This window comes from Xenopus tropicalis, chromosome 7 (genome assembly GCF_000004195.4).
Source record: "Xenopus tropicalis strain Nigerian chromosome 7, UCB_Xtro_10.0, whole genome shotgun sequence".
NCBI lineage: Eukaryota > Metazoa > Chordata > Amphibia > Anura > Pipidae > Xenopus > Xenopus tropicalis.
Window position 1 is genome coordinate 22,794,405 of NC_030683.2, and position 23,742 is coordinate 22,818,146.

Below are 23,742 nucleotides of genomic sequence, written 5' to 3' on the forward strand. Positions count from 1 at the left end.
TTGTACTTTGCGACAATTTGTGCGACAAACTCGTATTTGTCACACCAAGTACGAGTTTCGGAATTCATTCAAGCTTCAGTATCATGACTTTCCTTGGGCCAGGTTGGAGCTGCAGAGTGCCATTGAGCCCTATGGGAGACTTTCCTTGGGCCAGGTTGGAGCTGCAGAGTGCCATTGAGCCCTATGGGAGACTTTCCTTGGGCCAGGTTAGAGCTGCAGAGTGCCATTGAGCCCTATGGGAGACTTTCCTTGGGCCAGGTTGGAGCTGCAGAGTGCCATTGAGCCCTATGGGAGGCTTTCCTTGGGCCAGGTTGGAGCTGCAGAGTGCCATTGCGCCCTATGGGAGACTTTCCTTGGGCCAGGTTGGAGCTGCAGAGTGCCATTGTGCCCTATGGGAGACTTTCCTTGGGCCAGGTTGGAGCTGCAGAGTGCCATTGCGCCCTATGGGAGGCTTTCCTTGAGTCAGGTTGGAGCTGCAGAGTGCCATTGAGCCCTATGGGAGGCTTTCCTTGAGTCAGGTTGGAGCTGCAGAGTGCCATTGAGCCCTATGGGAGGCTTTCCTTGAGTCAGGTTGGAGCTGCAGAGTGCCATTGAGCCCTATGGGAGGCTTTCCTTGAGTCAGGTTGGAGCTGCAGAGTGCCATTGAGCCCTATGGGAGACTTTCCTTGGGCCGGGTTGGAGCTGCAGAGTGCCATTGAGCCCTATGGGAGACTTTCCTTGGGCCAGGCTGGAGCTGCAGAGTGCCATTGAGCCCTATGGGAGACTTTCCTTGGGCCAGGTTGGAGCTGCAGAGTGCCATTGAGCCCTATGGGAGACTTTCCTTGGGCCAGGTTGGAGCTGCAGAGTGCCATTGAGCCCTATGGGAGACTTTCCTTGGGCCAGGTTGGAGCTGCAGAGTGCCTATGGGAGGCTTCCAAAAACATGCACAGAAGGTTCAAATTCAGAAAAGTTTTCCAGCCGTTTATGATCGTTCGGATACGAAAATTTCGTGACTCTCGGATCACCAATACTATCTTGACTAATACGATTTTTTCGTAAGCATTTTCGTGACATTTTCGATCATCGAAATTATCGTATCTAATCCGAATTTTACACATTTTGGGATTCAAACTCATACTTTGATTAATCTGTCCCTTAGTGTAAACAATATACATTAAATAAAGAAAAAACGTTTCATTTCCAAAGAAGATGGCATCATATAAATAATACATTTCATGACACACTGTTTAAGTAGTTGCAAATCATTGCTACTGAAAATATGGTTATTAAAAGATGGATGGGTTGGTGATCCAAGGCACATTCCCATTATATAAAGGAAATTATCATTATAATGATTCATAATGATATGCCTTTACATATAAGTAGTGTGCAAAACAAAATATCTTGTTATTGATAGTTAGAGGCTTATGTATCAAAATTCAAATTTGTGGATTTTAGAAATATTTTTTCAAAAATATGTGACATTTTAAAAACTTAATTGTTTGCTTATTTACAAAAAAATCAAATCTAAAAAAATTTATCAAATAAAAAAATAAAATCATGCATCAAATTTATATTCTACTCATAGGGTCAGATTTATCAAAGCACGAGTTCGAATCCCGAATGGGAATAATTCGGATTGGAAACGAAAATTTCTGAAGATCGTAAATATCACGAAAATGCTTCAAAAAAAATTGTATTAGTCCCGATAATATCGTATTGCTGATACGAAAGTCATGAAATTTTCGTACCGAATGTTTGTAACCAGCGGTAAAACCGATCCGATTTTTTTTTGTGCTAAAAATACGAAAAAGTCGTGCAAGTTCCGAAAAAATTGCGCAAGGTACGAAAAAGTCGCATAAAATATGACTGGACGATCGAGTGAACGGTCGGAGCATTCGTGGATAAGTAAATGTGCCCCATAGTTTTTATTTAGTCTACAACCCCTCAAAAAAATGTTAAAAAAAAACTTGTTTCCTAGGATACCTTCCGTTGACTTCTACAAGAATTTGCAACTTTTAGATGCTGATGCTCTACATTTAAGTTTTGGAATTTCTTAAATAAATCTTGAATATTTGCATTTTGATTGAATTTGAATTTGGAAATTTGAATGCAAAAATTCAATTCAATCTCTGGGGCCTGGTGTTTCTTTATTTTTTGTTTTTAACCCTATTATGCAGCTCAGTTTTTCTTTTTTCCTAATAGGAATTTGTAGATTGTAAGCTCTTTTGGGCAGGGCTCTCTTCACCTCTTGTTTCGGTTATTGATTGCTTTATATCAGGGATCCCCAACCTTTCTTACTCGTGAGCCACATTCAAATGTAAAAAGACTTGGAGAGCAACACAAGCACCATAAAAGTTTATGGAGGTGCCAAATAAGGGCTGTGATTGGCTATAAGGGGCCTCTATGCACACTATCAGCTTACAGGGGCTTTATTTGGTAGGAAATCTTGTTTTTATTCAACCAAAACTTGCCCCCAAGTCAGGAATTCAAAAATAACTCCCTGGTTTGGGGGCACTGAGAGCAACATCCAAGGGGTTGGGGAGCAACATGTTGCCCCCGAGGCACTGGTTGGGGATCACTGCTTTATACGTTACTCTGTATGTCCAATGTATGAAACCCACTTATTTTACAGTGCAGCGGAATATGTTGGCGCTTTATAAATACATGTTAATAATAATATGTTGGAAAGAGTTTCCGTTGTCGATAATAATAATGTAAGAATGCTGTTTCACAAACAGGGACTTAAAAAAGTAGATACTTTTATTTATGATCAACATATTTGTCCCCACTGGGGTCTTTGTCATAAGCATAATTGGTGATGAGCGAATCTGTCCTATTTCAGTTTGCAGAAAAATTAGCAAAAATGTGGAAACATTTGCGAAAAACCATAAAATTTACGAAACACAGCTACCACACAAGTTTTTTTTTTTACATAAGCAATTTTTTTCACCCAATTGCAACTCTTTTCCTTTTTTTTTGTGCTGAATTTTGCACACGTTTTGCAAAAAAAATAGCGAAATGTAGAATTTCACAGCGCACCCATGCCTAGCAAAATTTTTTGACCCTGTCGGGTTAACTCCCCTCTTCAGAGGCAGGGCATCAAATAATCACAAGTCCTTTCTTTCCCCTAAATACCAAGAAATGTACCCTGCTTTCCCCCAGTCTTTTTAGCACCCTCAGGGCAGGCAGTTATTATTTAATTGGATATATATCTATCTATATACATTTATATATATATATATATATATATTAAATAGATGTATTTCTAAAGCTAATGCAAGAGAAACTGCCTGTAACAAATATAAATATATATATATATATATATATATATATATAATGCTTTTACAGTTTCAGAAGCTATCACAATAAAATGATATAGTAGTATAAAGTGCTGTATGAAATTGGAAACAGTATTTATATCACCATTCGGTCTGCAGTTTTTATTTACAACATAATCTCGTTTTCCACAGATATAAATTTTGCAGACACGCACATACGCTGTAATTTGAATGCAACTAGTGCGCCGACAATTTTTAGATTATGTATGTGCCACCTCTACAAAATATTTAATTTAAGCCTTGCTTATGATATATTTGTGGAGCGGTGAAGAACATACAGCAAAGCAAATCATAGCTTAATTAAAGTTAAGGCAAGGTCAATAATGTTCATAAGCAAGATGTTTCAGTGTGATGTCACTTGGGTACAATCAATTTAAATGCACATTGAAGAGTTTAATGAACAATGAGGAAAAAAAAACTGGATCAGGCGGGGTGGGTTGTGTGTATTAAAAAAAAAAAGAAGAAAGATGTTGACATTCTTTCAGATCCTTGTTCACAAACATTACATCAATAAGCAGTTATTATTCACTAATCTAAAAGAAAATGTTATTGATTGCCCTTTCATAATATTATCATCCAAATTAAAAAAAGAAGATGTCTCTAATATACAGAAAATTAAACTTAAAAAAAAAAAAAAAAAGTGCTATTAGCAATATGGGTTGAACGTAATGGACATTACAATAAGCTTGCCTTCACACATCACAAGTAATGAGTAAGGTATGTCTTTTTAACCTTACAATCACAATTAAATCTGCTTGCTCTTTTCACCATTCTACCTGCTTGACATATAAACAGGCAAATATTAATTTCATACATTTTTTTCATGGTAAATTTAATTTCTGGTACCGAAATTGTCCCTTAATTTCCTCCACGCTGCCTTATATTGTGATACATTAAAGGACAGTAACAATAAGCTCTCGTTTTCTTCTCTAGGCTTGTGCACCCAGGGTATTTTAATGCAGATTGCCATGCTACCAGCTTTTCCAGGGATGAAGAATACACTTCAGTAAAGTCAGGTACCCAAGTTAAGGGCCCACCACACAGCCACCCCCAGTCTGGCCCTGGGCTTACTTTGCTGAGGGGAAACAATTAAAGATGGCTGTGCTTTCCAAATTTTATTTGAATCTTTATGAATTTGGGGCTGGTAAATCTTGCGGGCAGGTGGGGGGCCGAAAAGGATTGGGGCTCACTGGGATTTTTCCAAGTATCCTGGAGGGCCAGCCAATCAATTCATTGTGTGTATTCCTGGCATTAAGCTAAGAATATTACAGCACCCATAGTTCTGGATAATTAATAGGGCACCCTATACTATAACAGAAAAAGAACAAACACCCATCATAATGGCTTTAAAATGGTTTTTCATGTATTAAACAGGCATAATCTGAGCCAGAAAGATACAAAATAAGTAGTAATACCTCACATCCAAGAGTAATGTTACCCATGGAGAGTGGCGACAACTTCTTCTGGGACAATAACAAGAATAAGACAGCATTATTGCCCCCTTTGAAATGAGCTGGTTGTATATTGGCTAATACAAGTTGCCAACTTGGCTCCTCCAGACAGAGTCAGAAGCTCATTGGCCTACTAACATGTCAGTTTAATATCTGGCCATAAGACCTTCACCTGAAATTTTGCTTAGGCTTTCAGAAAAAGCTACCTTTCTAAACAAGCAAATCTTTAGGTGTATGGCCAGCTTTATATGCTGTCAGTTACTATGTGCACAATGAATCGTGAACAGACATTGAGCACTGTTGAAAAAGAAGAGATGATGGGCCAGAACCACTATTTTTAAACCTATAAAATATTGCAGAGCATGTTAGAGCTACCCATGTGTAAAAAGAGTTACCTAGGGATTTCTAGAGGAGACTTCTGGATTTTCTGTCTTCTTGTGTTTTTCAGTTACATTCTATGGAGTCCAGAGTAATTTCTACCAGTTTAGCCGGAACAATATCGGTCAAGTAGGCATATATATGTAAAAAATATGGATGTAAATATAGCAGGAGTGTATATCTGGAGTAAGACTGCATTTTTAGAAGACTAATATACATAGATCTGCCATACCATTACATAACAAAGTGACAAATAGAAGCATATATTTCACTATATACAATCAAAATGCCATTCTCGCTGCTGTAATAATTAGTTTGTGTTTGTTTGCTGTTATCTAAGCCAGCACAAATCCAAACTGTTAGCAAACCAACATAATCTAGAAAACCTAATGTCCCAAGCATCAGAGATAATGAATCCTAGATGAATAGAGAGAAAGATAGAAGATTATATAACATACAAACAGGCAGATAAATAGGAAAATATTTATTGAAGATCGAATAGTCATTCCTAGCAAATAAAATCTGGATTAAATTAATCGATTAGATTGATTCATTTGGCCAATTCAAAAAATAGTTATTTATCACTGTCCGTAGTCTTCTGGCATTTGACAACTTAGGGGGACCATTGATTAATTTAGATTTCCGATTTTAGAGTTTTTTTTTTAAACTACGACTAAACTCATGAATGTCAGTCATTTATCAAAAGATCCAAATTGAAAAAGCACTAAAACTAAAAAAAGACATGAAAAAACAAGAATTTTTGTACTGTTTAGCTGGCATATTTTTGCTTTCAGTTTTGTCACAAAATAAATTGTTTCCACCAAAAAATCCAGAACCTAAAAACATTAGCACTAGTAATTCTTACATGGATAATGTATGAAATCTATAGCCTATTGCCAATTTTAATATTTTTCATTATTATTTTTCACATTTATGGAAATATAAATGAAATATTTATGGAACATAAAGGAAACCCCACGTGAGTTTTCTAACTCATGCTGGGTTTCGGGGCTGAATACCTCTGCAACTTTGCCTATTTCTCCCTTCATGTGAATTCCATCTATATTGATAGAATCCACTTACATATTTAATCCATATGAAATCAATCCATAACAAATCAGTATATTCTGTTATAGATCAACATTTGCAGGAGTTACAAATGACTGTTATGGATCCATTGGAATTGATCATTTCATAACAATCATTAATAAATCATATTAACAGAGTTAATACATAGGTAGGTAGACAGACGATAGATTGATGAGAATGTAAACATGTATAGATGTAGGATGAAAGGAACAAAGGGAGGGAGAGAAGGAAGGAAGGATAGAAGAAAGAAAGAAAGAAAGAAAGAAAGAAAGAAAGAAAGAAAGAAAGAAAGAAAGAAAGAAAGAAAGAAAGAAAGAAAGAAAAAGAATTGATTTAGCTATAGCTGTTGCACTATAAGAAGCAGTAAACCAGTAGTGGGGGAAGTGCATTGCTATATGTAAAGAAAAGACTAGAATTCTTGTCTCAGTAAAAAAAAAAACCTAATAATGTCGATGTTGCTTCTATATTGCTTTCACACAATAAATAACCACAGAGGATGGCGACTCTCTCAGTTCCTAGCAAGCCTGCATCTCTCTCACTGTTTACATATCTGAAACCCTAAGGCTACAGAGCACAACTTTAAATAAACTTACTTTTTAAACAAAATCTCACACGTCTAAATTACTACATGCTGATAATTTGTGTTAACTCAATATCTTCTTACAAAATCCGAGCAGGCAAAAGGATCAATGGAAGAGCTCAGGCTTCATCTCTCTTAACACGCTTCCATGTAAAAAAAAAAAAAAAAAATGGTATCATCTACCCAGTATTGATTTGTCTGAGAATATCAAATGCAAGCAGCTGATTTCTTTGAAATATATACAAAACGTCAATTATTTCTGTAGCGCTAGTCTGGTAGGTGTATATTTATTCCAGGCTTCTCATTAGGACTGGAAAACATGCAGGTGTAACAGAACATATGCAGGCATCACAATTCATTTTATACTTTCTTCCTTTCCATCCTACATATTAAACAGTGGGATTTACTTAATTTGTGGAGCTTCAAACTCTCGCTAGCGCAAGAGGGCTCATTTATGTCTGCAAGTGGAGTTTGGCATCTGCAATTTCCCTGCAGTCAGTTGCATGTAAAACCACTTTCATTAAAGATACTTGCATCAAAATGTTCTCCTTGCACTTCTGTACAGTTGAACTCAGTGTTGCATAGTCCTTTCTCCCTTCCATTCCGAAATGAGCACTGCTGCCGAACACTGGAAATGATGCAGTCACAACTGCACTCAATCTGTCTCGAAGCACACTCGCAGTTGGGCCCATTTTGGCAAATTGGATGCAGCTGTGGTAGGCGCAATTGCATCAAGAGAATCACCCGTTTGCATCCACAATTATGTCGGAATACTGGGGGAAATGGTGCATTGTGGAAAAAAACATGGCAATTGCACTCAAAATCGCACTTTGCTTGCTGCTCTTGTAAGTAAACGAGCCCTAAGATCTCTTACCCATGAATGTTGTGCCACTAATCAGACATATTAACCCAATAGGGGACATTTACGAACACATCTGTAACTGGAGATGCTCTGAAATGGATACAAATGTAAATGTTGATGCAAGTCCAGTGCACTTCTACTATTCCATATGGGTGCAAATTGCATCTATCCTAAGACTTTGATGGTGCACAAGTCCACCTATTAATGCTGGAAAACATCCTGGACCTAGCAGCAGCTCTCAGGTTTCAATAGTGGGTTGCATTAATAGGAACAGTAGACATCTGCAAAGTGAGTCTGATGCAAACTCTGTTTTGAATGCTCTGAAAGTGACACAACCTTAACTCTGAACCTTTATTCTCCAAAGAATTCAAAGACACATTGGTCCTAATGTGTTATTATTTTGCTGGTTAATTTCCATTTTTTGGTTTGCAGTTTTCAGACCTGGAATTTTAAAATCCAAATGCTTTGATATAATGAAAAACAAGACTAATTATAATTCTGAAGCCTCATTGTCAATATAGGTTTTTGGTTGCTGGGATCAGTGACCCCCAACAACCAGATAGCAAATTTCAGCTTCATAAAAACAGTCAAAATAGGAAAGCTAATAATTGAAAATTTGCTTAGAACAGGTCCATCTATTACTGTGAAGATATTGTGAAGCTAAAGCTTCCCCTTAATTCTTCTTTAATTATACAAAATGGGAATTGTGTCTCTAATTAAAAGCATTTATTTGATAGTAACTACAAAACAGATATTGCTTCTGAAAATGATTGTTTTGTCAACACCCAAGCAGTTTCTAAACTACAAATCCCATCATCCTCATTGATCTGGATGAGCTGAGATTGATGAGAGCATAGGAAGGAAGCATATCAACATACATCTTCTCGCATTCCTTCAACAAATGTTATCCTCTAACACACAATAAGAATATAAAAGTCAAAAGGATATATCTAAATAAAAAAAAAAGAGAACATTCCATCTACATGAAAATTATACAATTAAAATAAGCAGAAAATCTCCTGCTAAAGTGCAGGCTGGCAAACACTTAGGAAGCTCTACAATTTGGCTTCCATATCTCTGAATTGGTATTTCAATGACAGATGTTTGTTGCGGCGAAAACCTCTGTCAGGACAAAATTAGGTGATCTATCATTTTAAGATATGGTCTTCATATACTGTTTACTCGAAGATATCACTTGCCTCAAGCCAATTTTGACCAAGAACATTCTGTGATATGGAAGTGATTTGTATATCATCATTTTTGTGATAGATGTAGCTCTTGAACACAAAATAACCTACCATTCCACAGTATTACAGTTAAAACTCTGATGCCGGTAAATCTGCACCAGTGTTTTTATTACTGCCACTGCATCAGGCTTCAATGTGTGTTCTTTTATTTGTGGAAACTGATCATTGCTAAATAAAAACTCTCACCATTTTGCACCTTTCATTTCCTTTTTTTCTAATTTAGTTTGTTTATTCTACACGTATTTGGTATACAAATGTGAGATATGTGTCATATATGTTAAATGTTCATAGAACCATTTTTCCTTTGTATGTATTTAATATGTTGAGTTTGGTGCACCAATACTATCTCCAGCTTTCACCGGTGGAAAAGAAGATTCTATATTTTGTACATTGAACTAATAAACCATGTATAAAATACAAAGTCTTGAGAAATTCACAGAGGGCAATAAAAAAATTTCAATTTAATAGATGGATGAAAAGTAGATTACGAAATGCATATTTAGTTAAAGGGGACCCGTCACCTTAAGAAATAATTCCAAATTGTTTTCTATTGTGTTTGTCAAGCAAAATAAACTTTACTTACACTATATAAATTATTTGAATCTTATTTTCTTCAGCCTTGGAATTCACAATTGCAGCAAGCAGGCAGGGGCCATTTTGTGGACACTGTTATCAAAGCAGGGATTGCATTCTGCCAAAATCTTGTTTCTGTGCCAGTATGGGGGGACCTGATACAAATGCCAATGCACTGGTTACACAATGACATGGTGAGGAGGGAGAGGGAATGTGAGGAGAGCAGCAACATCTAAAAAGTTCTTAATTGAAAGTGAATGTAACTGCCTGCCCCACCCCTATGCCTAAGGCATAGAGGCGGGGCAGGCAATATATGATTGACAGCTGGGATTTTTAAATGCTTTTATAATAGGTATGGATGTGGTAATGAAAAAATGATTTTGAGTTTGATGTTTAATTTGAAAAGGGCTTTTATTATACAGCTTTTTATGTCTGGGTGACAGGTCCACTTTAATATTCATAGAGGGCCATTATCAACATTTGGATTTTCGTGGTTTTTGAAACCACGACCAAACTCATTTCAATGAATACCAGTCATTTATGAAAAAATTTGAATTGAAAAAGCACAAAAAAAAAAAAAGTGGAATATAAATGCAAAAACTGCAACTTTTTCGTTTAACAGCATCAAAACAACCTGAAAAACTAATGATCTTGATAGGTTTCAGATTTGTGACGGTTTTGTCGCATAATAAATTGTGTTTCTGCAACAAAATCCTATTGAAAAAAACCATGAATCTTAAGGGGGGGGGAATCAAACTCCCCATAATGTTTATAACATTTTCCCAAAAAGTCTCTTGTATTTGGGCAAAAGACTAGAAATGGAAAGTGCTTTGAATAAAAGCATTATTATATATTCAAAAAAACTTTTTTTTTTGTTTTAGGTGGTGAAACATAAAATGCAATCATGAATGTTAATAAATCAGCCCCTAAGTATCAAGACACCCCTGGAACAGTGCAGTCTTACCATTGTAATAATTTACTTCCCATGGCTATTCAGCTATATCAAATAAAGTGTTACCCACCACCCACCCCCAAGGCTAGTACTTCCTGATAACACGTCCCCCACTTCAGCACATAGTGGTTCTCCATTCAACACATCCACAGAATGTTTACATATATCATTCATCATCATTCACATTGGCAGCAATGGAGCTTACAATCTAAGGTGCCTATCACAATCAGACACAGTAGGCTCAATTTTATCATGTAACAATCAACCTGTAATTTTTTGGAGCGTGGGCGGAAAGTAGAGTACCCAGAAAAACCTGCACACAAGTGGAGAACATACATCCTCCTTGTATTCAGTGCCCAAGCTCGAATTGAACTCAGGAGCCCAGCACTCCAAGGCGGAGGTGCTTTGAGTTTCTATGGGTTACAGACCCAGGGCAAATTTTGCACGGCACTTTTAAATGTCACATTTCAAAAGGCATATAAATCCTGGAACAAAATTCAGCACTCAGATGTGTTTACGTGACTCCTGGAGGCACCTGAACATGTTAAATATTAGGCAGGCTGTACAAGCTAGCGTTGACTGATAGCTACCTTCCTTTAGCAGAACAATTGACTTTTCCTATAAGAACTAATTTTGTCTGCTTATATGCAGAATTATTAAGGCAACTACATGCAAATATAAATAAGTGATTCATATAAAAACAACCAGATATAGACAATATTATTAAAGGACTGGTTCCCATAGAAATTCAGCTCTAGCTGTCAATTTTTTTCTCCTAACCTCCTCTACTGAGCTCAGCTCTAACAAAGCAGAACTTTTATCAGACAGTTCTGCCTGTGTGAGCCTGCATCCTTGATGAAATGTATGCTGAATAAGGGTCTGTGTGTGTGTGTATGCTATTTGCAGATTTAAATGTATCTGATTATATATCAGAGGAAAAATGGCCACCAGGTGAAAGCTGCTATTTGTGACAATGCTAGTAAACGGAGGGGGATATATGCAGTACACATAATGCCATATGGGCGGGGGAGACATGCCAAACTGATATACATGGTAGGAAAATATAGGCTTTACATGTCCTTTAATTGATGATGTGCCTCCAGTATGCCTTGCTTTACCCATAATTCTTTCTTCAACAAATCTGAAAACATATGTATCTTACACTCCAAATAGCTACCCAATAAGTGGCTGTTCCCTATATCCAACTTTCTTTGAGGATACTACTCATTAAGCCCTGCTAAACACATCCTGAAATGAAATGAACATGCCCCCCGCCCCCCCCCCCCAAAAAAAAAAACCAAGAAGCTACAGCTGACTTTATTTAGGTAAATGCATAGTAACTTCTCGACACATAACAGTTCCACATTTGTCATTTAGCAGCTTGAAGTTTGCAGGGCATAAGTTTTAAAGCTCCAGTCACTTAACAAATGTTAAAAAAGAAAACCTGGTGAGCGCTTTCATTTTGTTGCAACTTCAGCATATCTGGGTAAGTTTCATATATTTCCTATGTGGAGCGCCTAAAGCATTTCCAAATGTAGGATTGTTTTTTTAAAGTATGCAGATGATCATAATGTGCAAAAAACCTGCACTCTTTGTCTGCGCCTTTTCAAGATGTGACATCCAATTTGGCCTAAAGCGACAGATCTCGTCATTGTTTCTTGGGTTTAATTTGCATGCTAAACTGCTCTGAGTTAAAAAAAAAAAGATTTCATTTATTTTTAAATTTTGTCAAAAGGCTCATATTATACAGCTCATTACAAGTCTTTCTAACTCTTAGACAATGACTCCACATAGTGTACACTGTGACTAATGAAGCAGAAAGCTCCAACAACAAATCGTTTGTAAGCTTTCTGTTTGATATTTTTTAATGGAGGAAGTTTTTAATCATAATCAAATGTAATCATTTATGTTAAGCTATGCATGCACCAAGTCAATGTAGCACAAACAGCCATTAAGCAAAAATTATGACATTAAGGGAAGAAGCATGACTATTGCAGACCCAGCAATTTACATTGTGGCTTCTTTTATTTGTCTTTAGAAAATGTAAGTTGGAAATTCAGCATTATTGGACCTTTTCATCAATCAAATATGAGCTTTTCAGTACAGACTAACATACACTGTTTTCACTTTCTCCCTCTTGCCTACCCTTATGGATAAATATTAATTTAACAGTGACAATGCATTTTGGAACTTAGGTTGGACATAGCTTTAGCAGCAGTGCCACCTACTTGGGTAAATTCCAGGCAGAAGCCTTCATACAGAATACTTGCAATTTTAAAAATATAAATAGAATAGATATTTTAAACTAATTGTTATGTCTTATTCTTTCTTCCATCTCAGTTAGAGAGTTGACTTGAAGGTAGGTGGTTTGACATCAAGCTAGAGATCCCTGTGGCAACTAGCTAGGGAAAAGCTACTTATCTCCTGGAATCTAGAGTTATGTACTACACCTACTATAGCAGTTTGGATTGTTATAAATCATGGAACAAATCTGGAGAAGATCACTATATAAATATATCTTTTTTGAACAGACAGTAGACTTAAGTCACCATATATGTCTCCAATGAAAATCATTTTATGTGTATTTATGTGCATAGGGTGGACTGTAGGCAGTTAGGTGGTGCTTAGTCTGAAGCATTCTGCATATCAATTGTGATAAATTCTTCTGGCAACCTGCCTCAAAGGCTTGTTGCTTGCGAGAGCTGACTAGGCAATAAGAATCTATCCAAATAACTATTTCTTTAAAGCAGGAGTTCCCTTGTTGTGGGGCTTGGTGCTCAAACTAGTGGGTAGTTGGCTCAGCTTGAAGGTCACTTGGGTTGAAAGTGTGTACTTTTCTGGATAAAAACCATTGGAGGTTAACCGTTGCTAGGTGTTTTCATATGTCTGAAACCTTGTAATGAGTAAAAGGGACCATAAACAAATGTAAATGTACTCCAAGGTGGTCTTTAATCCCCATTTTTTAGCTTATACTAATAATTAAAAAGCGAAAAAGCAACAGAACTGCCACGTCAAGTGATTTTAAAATAGAAAAACCTGTTGGTTTTGCTAAACACCTTCATATGGTTTATAGTTTAGTCTTTGCATACAAGGGTTAATTCAGCTTACAAATACGGTAGCAGTGAATATTAACGAAAACATATAAAGATGTGCAATGATGCTGTCTGACAGTGACACATTTGTCCCCTAAAGCCTCATGTATTATGGGCAATAATTCCAGCCATTACTAGTGACCTCATAGGAGATGCGCAAAGTGATCAGCACTCAGAATTCCCTGCAGGCATCTACATCAGGCTAGAGCATAGTTCTGTCGATACCAGAATCTAGGGTGTGACCATTATCTAGGTAGACGTCTAAGATCACAAAGGTACGGAGTTAAAGAGGGTTGAATTTAAAAGTTCAATCAACATAAAGAAAAATCTTCAGCACATCACTTACATACATGTTCTCAAAGGGTGCTTGACTTCCACAGCCGCTCCCAAGCCTTTTTTCCATGTATCTTTGCAAAGGGGAAGAAGCACACCAGTGTGTCGGCAATACCTTTAAATTATTTGCAGAAATGAACAAACAGCACAAGCTTTCGGGGGTGACCCCTTCTACTGTATTTCACCTGAAGAAGGGGTCACCCCCGAAAGCTTGTGCTGGTTGAATTTAAAAGCACAGATCTCCACTCATGTAGGAGCTGTGCATACTTAAATAGATATTGACACCAGAAATTAAATAGTTTTTTAAATATATCATAACATTGTCTTTGCATGAGCTTTATAATTTTGCCTTGAAAGTATTTACCTGATGCTTTCATATTACCTATCTGATCCCCTATGTTCCTCTATGAGGGGGCTGCCATATTTGTGCAGCAGGAGGCCGTTAGCATTAGAGGCTATAACCGACAGGCTGAGAAGGGACAGTCAGGTTGGCAAAACAATCAGGTTTAGGAATTTCCAAGTAACAATTACTTACAACAGCAAACCTGCCTGCTTAAAATGATCAACCCAAGCTATAGGTAACTTTTTATGTACATCAATATTTTGAAAAGTAGTTTTTTTGTGTCAGTATCACTTTAAGGAAACCTGCAGCTACATAAGAGGGTGGGGTTTTTGGATTATTTTTAAAGTGGATTTTATTTTTGTACAAACTAAATAGCAGTGACAAATGGGTTATGTCTGAGTCCTTGTGGTGGCCTTACCTAGTATAGTTTTAAAGCTGTTGGACAAATGGTCAAGGATCCAAAAATATGCTTGAAAACGACATTATTTATAGTTACTTTTCTGCTGACAAAACAGTCAAGTGGAGAAATTCAGCGTCACAGCTCAGTCCCAGGGCAGGCAAGGCCTCTTCTTCCAAACATATTGGTGCAAGAAATTAGAAAACACAGCTGCTACCTCTTTTCTGCATTCATTTGCACTTCAGAGGTGCTGACCACTCATATATGCACTATTTTATTTTTATTTTGTCACCTTTTACATTTTTTTTTTCTAAATACAGTCTGGCATACTGCATGCCAAATGCCAACAGAGAAAAAAATAATCATCATTGTACATTAAAATAGGCAGAGGTAGGATTTAACCCTAAAAAAATGAAAGTTCTTTACTTTGTGGTATTGTAACAGCAAAAAAACATATTAATCTTATTATGTTCTGTACAAACCATTAGCAATGACTTCAAGAAATATTAAATTGTAAGGATACCTACTATTGGTCAAGTATATCCCTTGCTATCCTATCAGAATGATTAATGGAGCCACCTTTTTCACAGAATGTCAGGCTCTGCCTTTTTAACAACTGACCTTTCATAGAATACTACTGAACTCATAATTTCACTTTTGTTCAGTTTCTTATTAGTGGAGTTAAAATTAATACTTATGGGAATGATGGTTCAGGTGATACACAGTAAATCACAGGACACATCAGCCTTCTGAGAGCATTACCCAAGGAATTCTACCTACATTTGTCTATTTCCAGGGGATGCTTCTTCTTTAACTGAAAAAGTTCTATCCAGTAAGACAAATTATGTCAAAATCGCTAAACCTTAAACCACTGATAATCCTCTTAATTTCCTTTGGTAACGTATCTAGGTTTATTATAATGTGCAGAAGTGAAAAAAGTAAATGTAGAGTCCAGAAAAACTATATTTAACCAGCTATAGAAAAAGGCATTTATTGAAAAGGTGACACTCTATTTTGCCCTTAAGCTCTAGTCTCTCTTGTCCTATCTTTTTCCTCTGGAGTGTCTGTGTTCTGACTTTCTTTCTAGTTCCTCTGTCATTTTCTTCCTCATTAGGTCTTTCTTTGGTCTTAGCTTGTGCACTTGTTTTAAAAAAATGTATTTCCGCCTTCTACAAAAGGTTATAAGCCTTTGGCCTGTGATAGCCTCGCAACTGCACAAAGAAAAGTAGCTGCTGGGATACCAAATAGCAGAATGATTGATCACTTAGAACCTTCCTATATACAGTAATACAATAAAAAACAAACAAACTTGAATATAGTTATAAAAACTCAAGTTTGTTATTGAGCAAATTGGGTAGTATTTGTTAAAGTTTAGCAGTTTTTAAGTAACTGATTTGTTACAATTACAAAAAGGTATACTCCCGCGCCAATTTACCTGAATGCATATGCTTTGACAGTAAAAAATAATTTTGCTCTAAAAGGGGTGTTAGAGCTCAGAAGCAGTGCCACTGGTCACTAACAACCTTCATCACTGCTGAATTCCAGAAAGAGAAAAAGCAGATACATTAAATTACAGCAGTTTAAAATGCTATATTTATTAGCAGAGAACTGCACAATGCATCAAAACTTAAACAGATTTTTTTAAATAAATACATTAAGGTGGGGTTGTGCTACAAATGCCATAGACAACCTATGCAGTAGTCCACAGGGGGATGGGGATATCCTCAATCCTTATTTCCCAATCTTGATTTCATTTAATAGGAGGTAATGCTCCAGTTAGAATGCAGAAGTCTCTAATGAACTCTCTTTATGAAAAGGGGTGGGCAAGAACTCAGAATCAATGATAGGTTCACTACTAGACTATATAACCTCAGCAAGTAGAGTAGGAAGCGTAGTGATTTATACAACAAACCCAATCTATCCCATTCCTTGAGGCCATATACAATATATTTGAGCATTAATGATCTTGTGCTTGTAGTAAATATCTACAAAACTGTCCCTGTGGTTTACACCCCCCAAAAACACCTTCAAAGAGTTGAGGGATCCAAACCCTCAATGATCTTGGGATTGTATTAATAAATTGTTTAATAAATTGTTCCTATGGTCTACAAACCCCAAATACTAAAGTAAAGTTGAGAGATCTAAATACTTAACTTCTAGCTAGCTATGGAACCCATGGAGTGGTTGTTTTGCCCGCGATAGATCTCTGCTATCTCAGACGACATACCGCTCCGAAAAGGTTTTCCACCAGCAACAACAGGAGTCGTCAGTGGAAAGCTCTTTGCATCATGCAAAGTTGCCTGCAGGTGGAAACCTCTTGTGACTTCGGATTACCGAATCGATGCGAAGGACTTTCCATCGGCAACTCCTTTTGTTGCCAGTGGAAAGTCCTTTGCACCGATTCGGTAATCCAAATAACAAGAGGTTTTCACCACCAGGCAACTTTGCACAACGCAAGCGATGCAAAGAGCTTTCCACTGACGACTCCTGTTGTTGCCGGTGGAAAGCCTTTTCAGAGCGGTTTGTTGCCCGCAATAGCAGAGATCGAGGTCGACACAACCTATCCGTGGGTTCTTACCCTTACGGGTAAGGATCTTTAGTATGACATTGTTTATAGGTTATGTTGTGGGTTCTATCTATTCTAGTAAGTGAAATCAAACAAACATACAATTTTGATGCCACAATCTGTTTGCTATGGAACCCTTAAGCATGTAATTAGCTGACAAAGTAGATCACAACTGGGCAATACTAAATAACATCTGTAAAATATTTTTTTCCTGCATCCCGATTACTATTCAAAATACAACCGGACCTGTCTTCTGAGTGTTTAAAAAATATAATTGGATGAAATAAAAAGTAGTATATTACTGCTGCTGTAAAATAATTCACGGGAAAGTAAATACTATGCATGAATCAATGCCATGTCTAGTGTTTGTTAAAAATGCCCTCTTAACACAGAGGAAAAACTTTTGAATAGGTCTGCTAACCAGGCATCTGTCGAAAATCACTGTTGTTTGAAGCAAGTATTTTTCATTTCTGACAGAATAATACATTTGCATTCTGTCTTTTTAAAAACCTCTTTTTGTGTCTCAGGACTTTCGAGGCCTACAGGCAATCATATCACGTCAGAACTACAACCGTAATGATTATTCCTTTAAAAGAGTATTAATATAACTGTTCCATATTCATTTTTAAGAGTTATTTCATTTCCTTTTAAGATAGATTCCTTTTTTACTGTCACTGGACTGACAGAAGCAGCTCCTTGAAAAATATACCTCGGAATAAATGGTTAAAATAGATCATTTAATTTGAATGTATAATAATGTAACCAGCTTTAATATTTTTTATTATATGAAATACGGCAAACCACCCAAAAGGAAAAAGTCCTTGACCAAAATACCAGAGGATATTAAACTGAGAAATGATCTACTGATGCAAATCATTAAATCTATTTGCATTTGCTTACTGAACCCTATCAAAGAAATTAAAATACATACAGTAGGAATAAGAACTGGTTGTACACGGGTAAAAGGAGACATCTTGGAGGATCTGAGATCTATGTCATTAATTTTCCTACTTCCTCTCATTAACAAGTTAAATGTTTTCACTGCTTGAAAAGTTTTAATAAATAGGCAAAAATAGGAAAAATACAGAGCCGACAAAGGTTTTATAAAGTGTAAAATTTGTATGTATGTATGTATAACTTTATTTATAAAGCGGCACAAGGGTACGCAGCGCTGTACAATCTTACAATATACAAAATTACACACAGGGAGGACAAGTGTTATAATAAATACAATAAATATATATAAATACACAGGGAGTAAGTGCCATGTGGTATGAGACCCAGTAGGAAGGAGGTCCATGCCCCGTAGAGCTTACAGACTAATTTGTATACTTACATGTGTAAATGGTCTTTAAAGGAGAATGCAAGTCAAAATATAAAAAGCATACTGCCCAATAGTCCTCCTATTGTTTAGTAAAAACACCACACTTTTGGCTCACCTAATCAAATATTTACTCAGTCACACTTACTTCACATTTTCTAGAACAGGCAGCCATCTCTAAAAAGGTATTCTCCCTTCCTTTCCCTCCTTGCTTCATACTGCACATGTGTGTCATTCCCTCCCCCCCTCCCCTCTGCCAGATCCGCTTCTGATTGGCTGGTGGGCATGTGTAGCTCAGAACAGGAGACAGGATCAAGTTACACACATGCTCAGAGAATAGGAAGGCTGCCGCTGGCACCTACAGGAAGGGGAGAGAGATTTCAGTGATGTCACTGTAGGCTTCACACTGCTGTAGGCTGCCAGCACCATATCTCAGAGAAGCAAGCAGGGATCTGGGAATTTAGATATGCAGTAAGTACTTAAAAAGAATGCCTTTAGACTTACTTTTAATTTATATTAACCTTTCATTGTCCTTTAAAGGGCAACAAAGGCTGAAAAGAAGAGCTAACCCCTTTTCCCTCTCTGTATCTTGTTTTGATGCAGGGTGATCCCTTCTTTTTTTTTATTACTTTTATTTTTATTTCAAGTTGTACACAATTATCAAGCAGTCAAATGTGTGAACCATGTTGAGACGCATTTCATATAGGCAAATACAATGTAAAGGATAATGCATAGCGCAATATTATAAAAAAGAAAGTGTGGTTAGAAGGCTAGCTCTTGAAGAAGCCTGACTGGTATTACAGGAAACGCGTCAAGCTGAACTATACATGGATGTGACTGCTGATTGAGCTGTACTTTTACATGACCTTCTAAACGACGTCCATTTGTGAGTAGTTTATGTTATATTTGTTTTTTTACTTCAATAAATGGTATGACGCTATTTACATTCCCTCTGTCTCTACAATTTTGTTGGTGAAGAGGAGTTTACTTGCCTCAACGGACCATGGCTACATATTAATTGGCGTTTTCACATTTGGGTCTGGTAAGCGTGCACACTTACCAAATCACATTGGAGTTTTGAGTCACCTGCACTCTGCACTTTATTGTTTGTGTTTAGCAGTGCACATTAAGGGGCACATTTACTATAATTAGTTTTTTTATGGCCTTGAAAGTCATATAAACTCAACATGGCATAATTAAACTTAACCATTGCTGTATTTATAAAATGTCATGATAATGCTTGAACTGTGCGTATCAAAATTTCGAGTTTACATTTGAAAATCCCAAATTTTTTAAGTTGAAATTGTCAAGGAAAAACTGTTGGATAGGCCAGTTTGATTGTAGCTACATTTTATTCGTACGTACGAAGGCAGTATCCAGACATTCTTAAATGAGAATTGTCTCTGAGCTGATACTACATTGAATGACCCAAAGCATGTTTGTCTTATAGTCCTGAAACAGTCTTATCAGTATTTAGCTTTGTTATCTCTAAGAACAGAACAGGCAAAGAGGCCCAGTTGACCAACACCCAACATGCTTTTCACAAGTCTGCGAACTCATCATAAATGTTTTTACAACAGAAAAAAGAAACATTCTTATACAATGTATTTCACAACCCCTCTGATATTAAATGATATGAACAAGATGGAGTAAAGAAACAAGATGGTTTTTTTTTTCTCTAACAAAATCATTGTTAGAAACTTTAAAAATTCGAGTTTCAACAGACGTTTGTTTCCATGAATCCTCTTTCTATTTCCCAATCAGGAATTGCTCCAGCAGCCATTTTAAGAACATTGGCAATCTTGGAAAACAATAATGTGTTTAAGTTTCACTTTAAAGTGGGTGAAACTGAAAAAATTATGGGATTAATTTCCCCTTGAAAAGTGTGAAATAGAAAACAATAAAGGGATTAAGGCTGTCAGTATTCTAAGCCTCCATGAGACTCAATGGTATTTGACAGGTCAAACTTGTCAAATTTTTATTTTACAAAAAAGTTAACTAAACATTAATCAATCGCAAATTATGGGAGTTATTTTCGAAAAACTCTTTTTCTGGGAATAATAATGAAAAAATTGAATTCAGATGAAAACCCATTTGTAAATTTTGAAATTATATAAAAGAAAAAATCAGACTTTATCTCATATTTGCTTAGTAAATGTGCACCTAAGGGTACATTATGATTTTAACTAAAACTTTATACACTATTCGATGTATTATTTTTGTTTTTTTATTTTTTTGCGCTTCCATCATATTCTGCATGGTTAGAAGAGAGAGTCTGGGAAGGCCTAATAGAGATTCACAAAATGGGATATCAAACAAAAGCATTAAGATGTTCCAGTTATGTTAAAGTAAAGAAAGTATTATTTGGCCTCCCATATATTATTAAAGCTTGGTGCCCTGTTATGTGCAAGTACCAAAATATCCCGCCCACATAGACCTGCATGGTCCATGGTACCTGCATATTGAGTTATTTAAATACCAAATTTGGTACTTTCATGTTAGAAAGGGCAAGGATTTCTAACTACCCACATGCATGCCGTCCTTGGCAAATTTTAGCAGTCACTTAAATGTAGAATAATAGACAGTTTGTTATATAATTTTCTGACAGTTGATTCTGAGCCTTAATTAAAAAAAATTCTAGCCATATCTTTAATTAATAGATATTGATAATTATCATAAGTTTGAGTTGAACAAACATATGATAATTATCATTATCTCTTAATTTAAGATATGGCTAGAATTTTTAATTAAGGCTCAGAATCAACTGTCAGAAAAATTATATAACAAACTGTCACATCATGAACACGTATGGAAACAAAGTTGTAAGGGTTATGAAATAAAGTATTTTAATCTGTGAATTTTAAAAAATACTCAAAATGTTATTAAATTCAAATATTTGCTTATTTATTACAAATGTGAATAGAAAAAACTCAACTGAATTAAAATAAAATCATATCAAAGTTTTACATTTGAGTTTATCAATTTTTTTGCCCTTAATAATAAAATATTCAAATTTTGGGAACCATAATTTGAATATGGGAGTTTTTGCGCGAAAAATTCGAATTATGGAGAAAATGTCTAATTGGAACACTGATAAATCAGCCCCATATATATGTACCTGCAATATAGAATATGCTGAATAGAGATGTAGCGAACTGTTCGCCGGCGAACTAATTCGCGCGAACATCGGGTGTTCGCGTTCGCGCAAATTCGCGGACTTCTGACGATGTTCGCCACTTTGGGTTCGCCGCGTTTTTTTTTTGGCGCCGCGTTTTTTCTCCTTGGTTTTCCGCCGCGTTTTTTCCGCTTCATTTTATCGCCTATGCATATACATAGGAATAGCTTGCGGGTTTTTTTTTTTTGCGTTATTTTTTGGTGTTTTTTTTTTTTTGCGTTATTTTTTGGCGTTTTTTTTGGCGTTTTTTTTACAAGTATTTTTCAGAGAAGTTTTTGCCCTTGATCCCCCTCCTGCATGCCACTGTCCGGGTGGTGGCACCCTTTAAACAACTTTAAAATCAGTTTTCTGGCCAGAAATGGCTTTTCTAGGTTTTAAAGTTCGCCTTCCCATTGAAGTCTATGGGGTTCGCAAAGTTCGAGAATATTCGCGAGTTTTGGCGAAAGTCCGCGAACGGGTTCGCGAACATTTTTGCGCGGGTTCGCTACATACCTAATGCTGAATTCGTTCGTGAACTTTTGAATTAGGAATATCAAGCAAAAAACAAAAACAAACAAACAAGACAAAAAAGACTCAATAAGGCATATGGAGGACACAACAAAATCCTTACCAAATGATTGCGCATGATTTCCAAATGTCTAAACTTATAATCGTATTTAAGGTATAAATTACATTATATTTTAAATAATAAAACATTACACTTTTTGCTGGGTATTCAAAATTTGGTTTTGCATTCCATTACACTTTTATCATTTACATAAATGTAATAAAGATGACTTGTACGAGTCCAACTTTCTGTGTACGGCTCTTGGGATTTTTTTTCCCTCTTTGGGTTGAAAACATGCCCAAAACATGTTTTGTAAACAATAAAACATGTTCCAGTGTCACCAGATGTATTTTTGAAAAGGAAGCTGGAACAAGCTGAATATGTGCTTCACTGGCTGGAGGGCTTAACAGCATTTCATTTAAAAACGCTAAAGAGGGGCTCCCTTGTGTCCCAAACAAAAGATATTCTCTGAGAGACTGCACTAAATGCTTCACCTGTTCTAGCCAATAAGAGTAAGGATGGCTATGTTGTTCAGCACGTGCAGTATTCTTTTTCCCTTTATTTTATAAATATTTTGATGAAAAAAAAATGTGTCATGATGATCCCCCTATACAACCAGATCGTAACCCACATATACAATTAAAGTAAACACAGCTATGAACAACAAGGTATGGGAATCAGATGAATTTCACCAATCGGCGCAACATCAAAATCATGACTTGGTATCAAACTGAAATCAAAGTATATAAATCACTATGAAGAGCAGGCCAAGCAAATTATACATTCTTCTATCAATTTATGTGCATTTTGTTATCTGCAGATCAACCTAAAAACTATTCCATATTTTTTGTGGGGGGTTGATCATCATTTAAAAGTATCTGTGAGAAATCAAGGCAACTCTATGATACTTTCAACTTCGGTGCTGTGCCTATGGGGGTGCAGTTTACTATTATACACATGGGCATTGTGGTGCTGCACCTAAGGTTTATTACTATTTATGTAAGTGAATATGGTGATGGTTCTCATGGCTTTTCAAAAAAGTTGCTCTCCTTTTATTTATTTACATGAATTGCACTTATGTGATGGACCTTGAGTATTTACAATTATTTAGTGAAAGAATTATTAATTTCGGTGGTATGTAGAGCTTTGTTTTGGGGTACTATGTTGTGTTTAAATTATATACCTATGTATGTGTTATTTTATGTTGTCATATGCTACAATGGAAAAAATGTATTCCTAGGGGCTGATTTACTAACCCACGAATCCGAATCCGAATTGGAAAAATTCAGATTGGAAAACAAACATTTTGCGACTTTTTCATATTTTTTGCGATTTTTTCGTAAATTGTCGCGACTTTTTCGTAACCATTACGACTTGCACGAAAAGTCGCAACTTTTCCGTAGCCGTTACGATTTGCTCGTATCTTGTCGTGACTTTTTCGTATTGAGCGCTCGTAAGCAGCGGGCGAAACTTTCAGACTTGACATGATTTTGGAAACCTCCCATAGGACTCAATG

General features: G+C 36.3%; 1 protein-coding gene across 6 annotated transcripts in view; it reads right to left on the minus strand.

Moving 5' to 3' along the window:
- The window catches only part of mgmt (O-6-methylguanine-DNA methyltransferase), a 308,175-nt gene that overhangs the window by 249,642 nt on the left and 34,791 nt on the right, over window positions 1-23,742 (minus strand). The gene's annotated exons all lie outside the window — the stretch shown is intronic.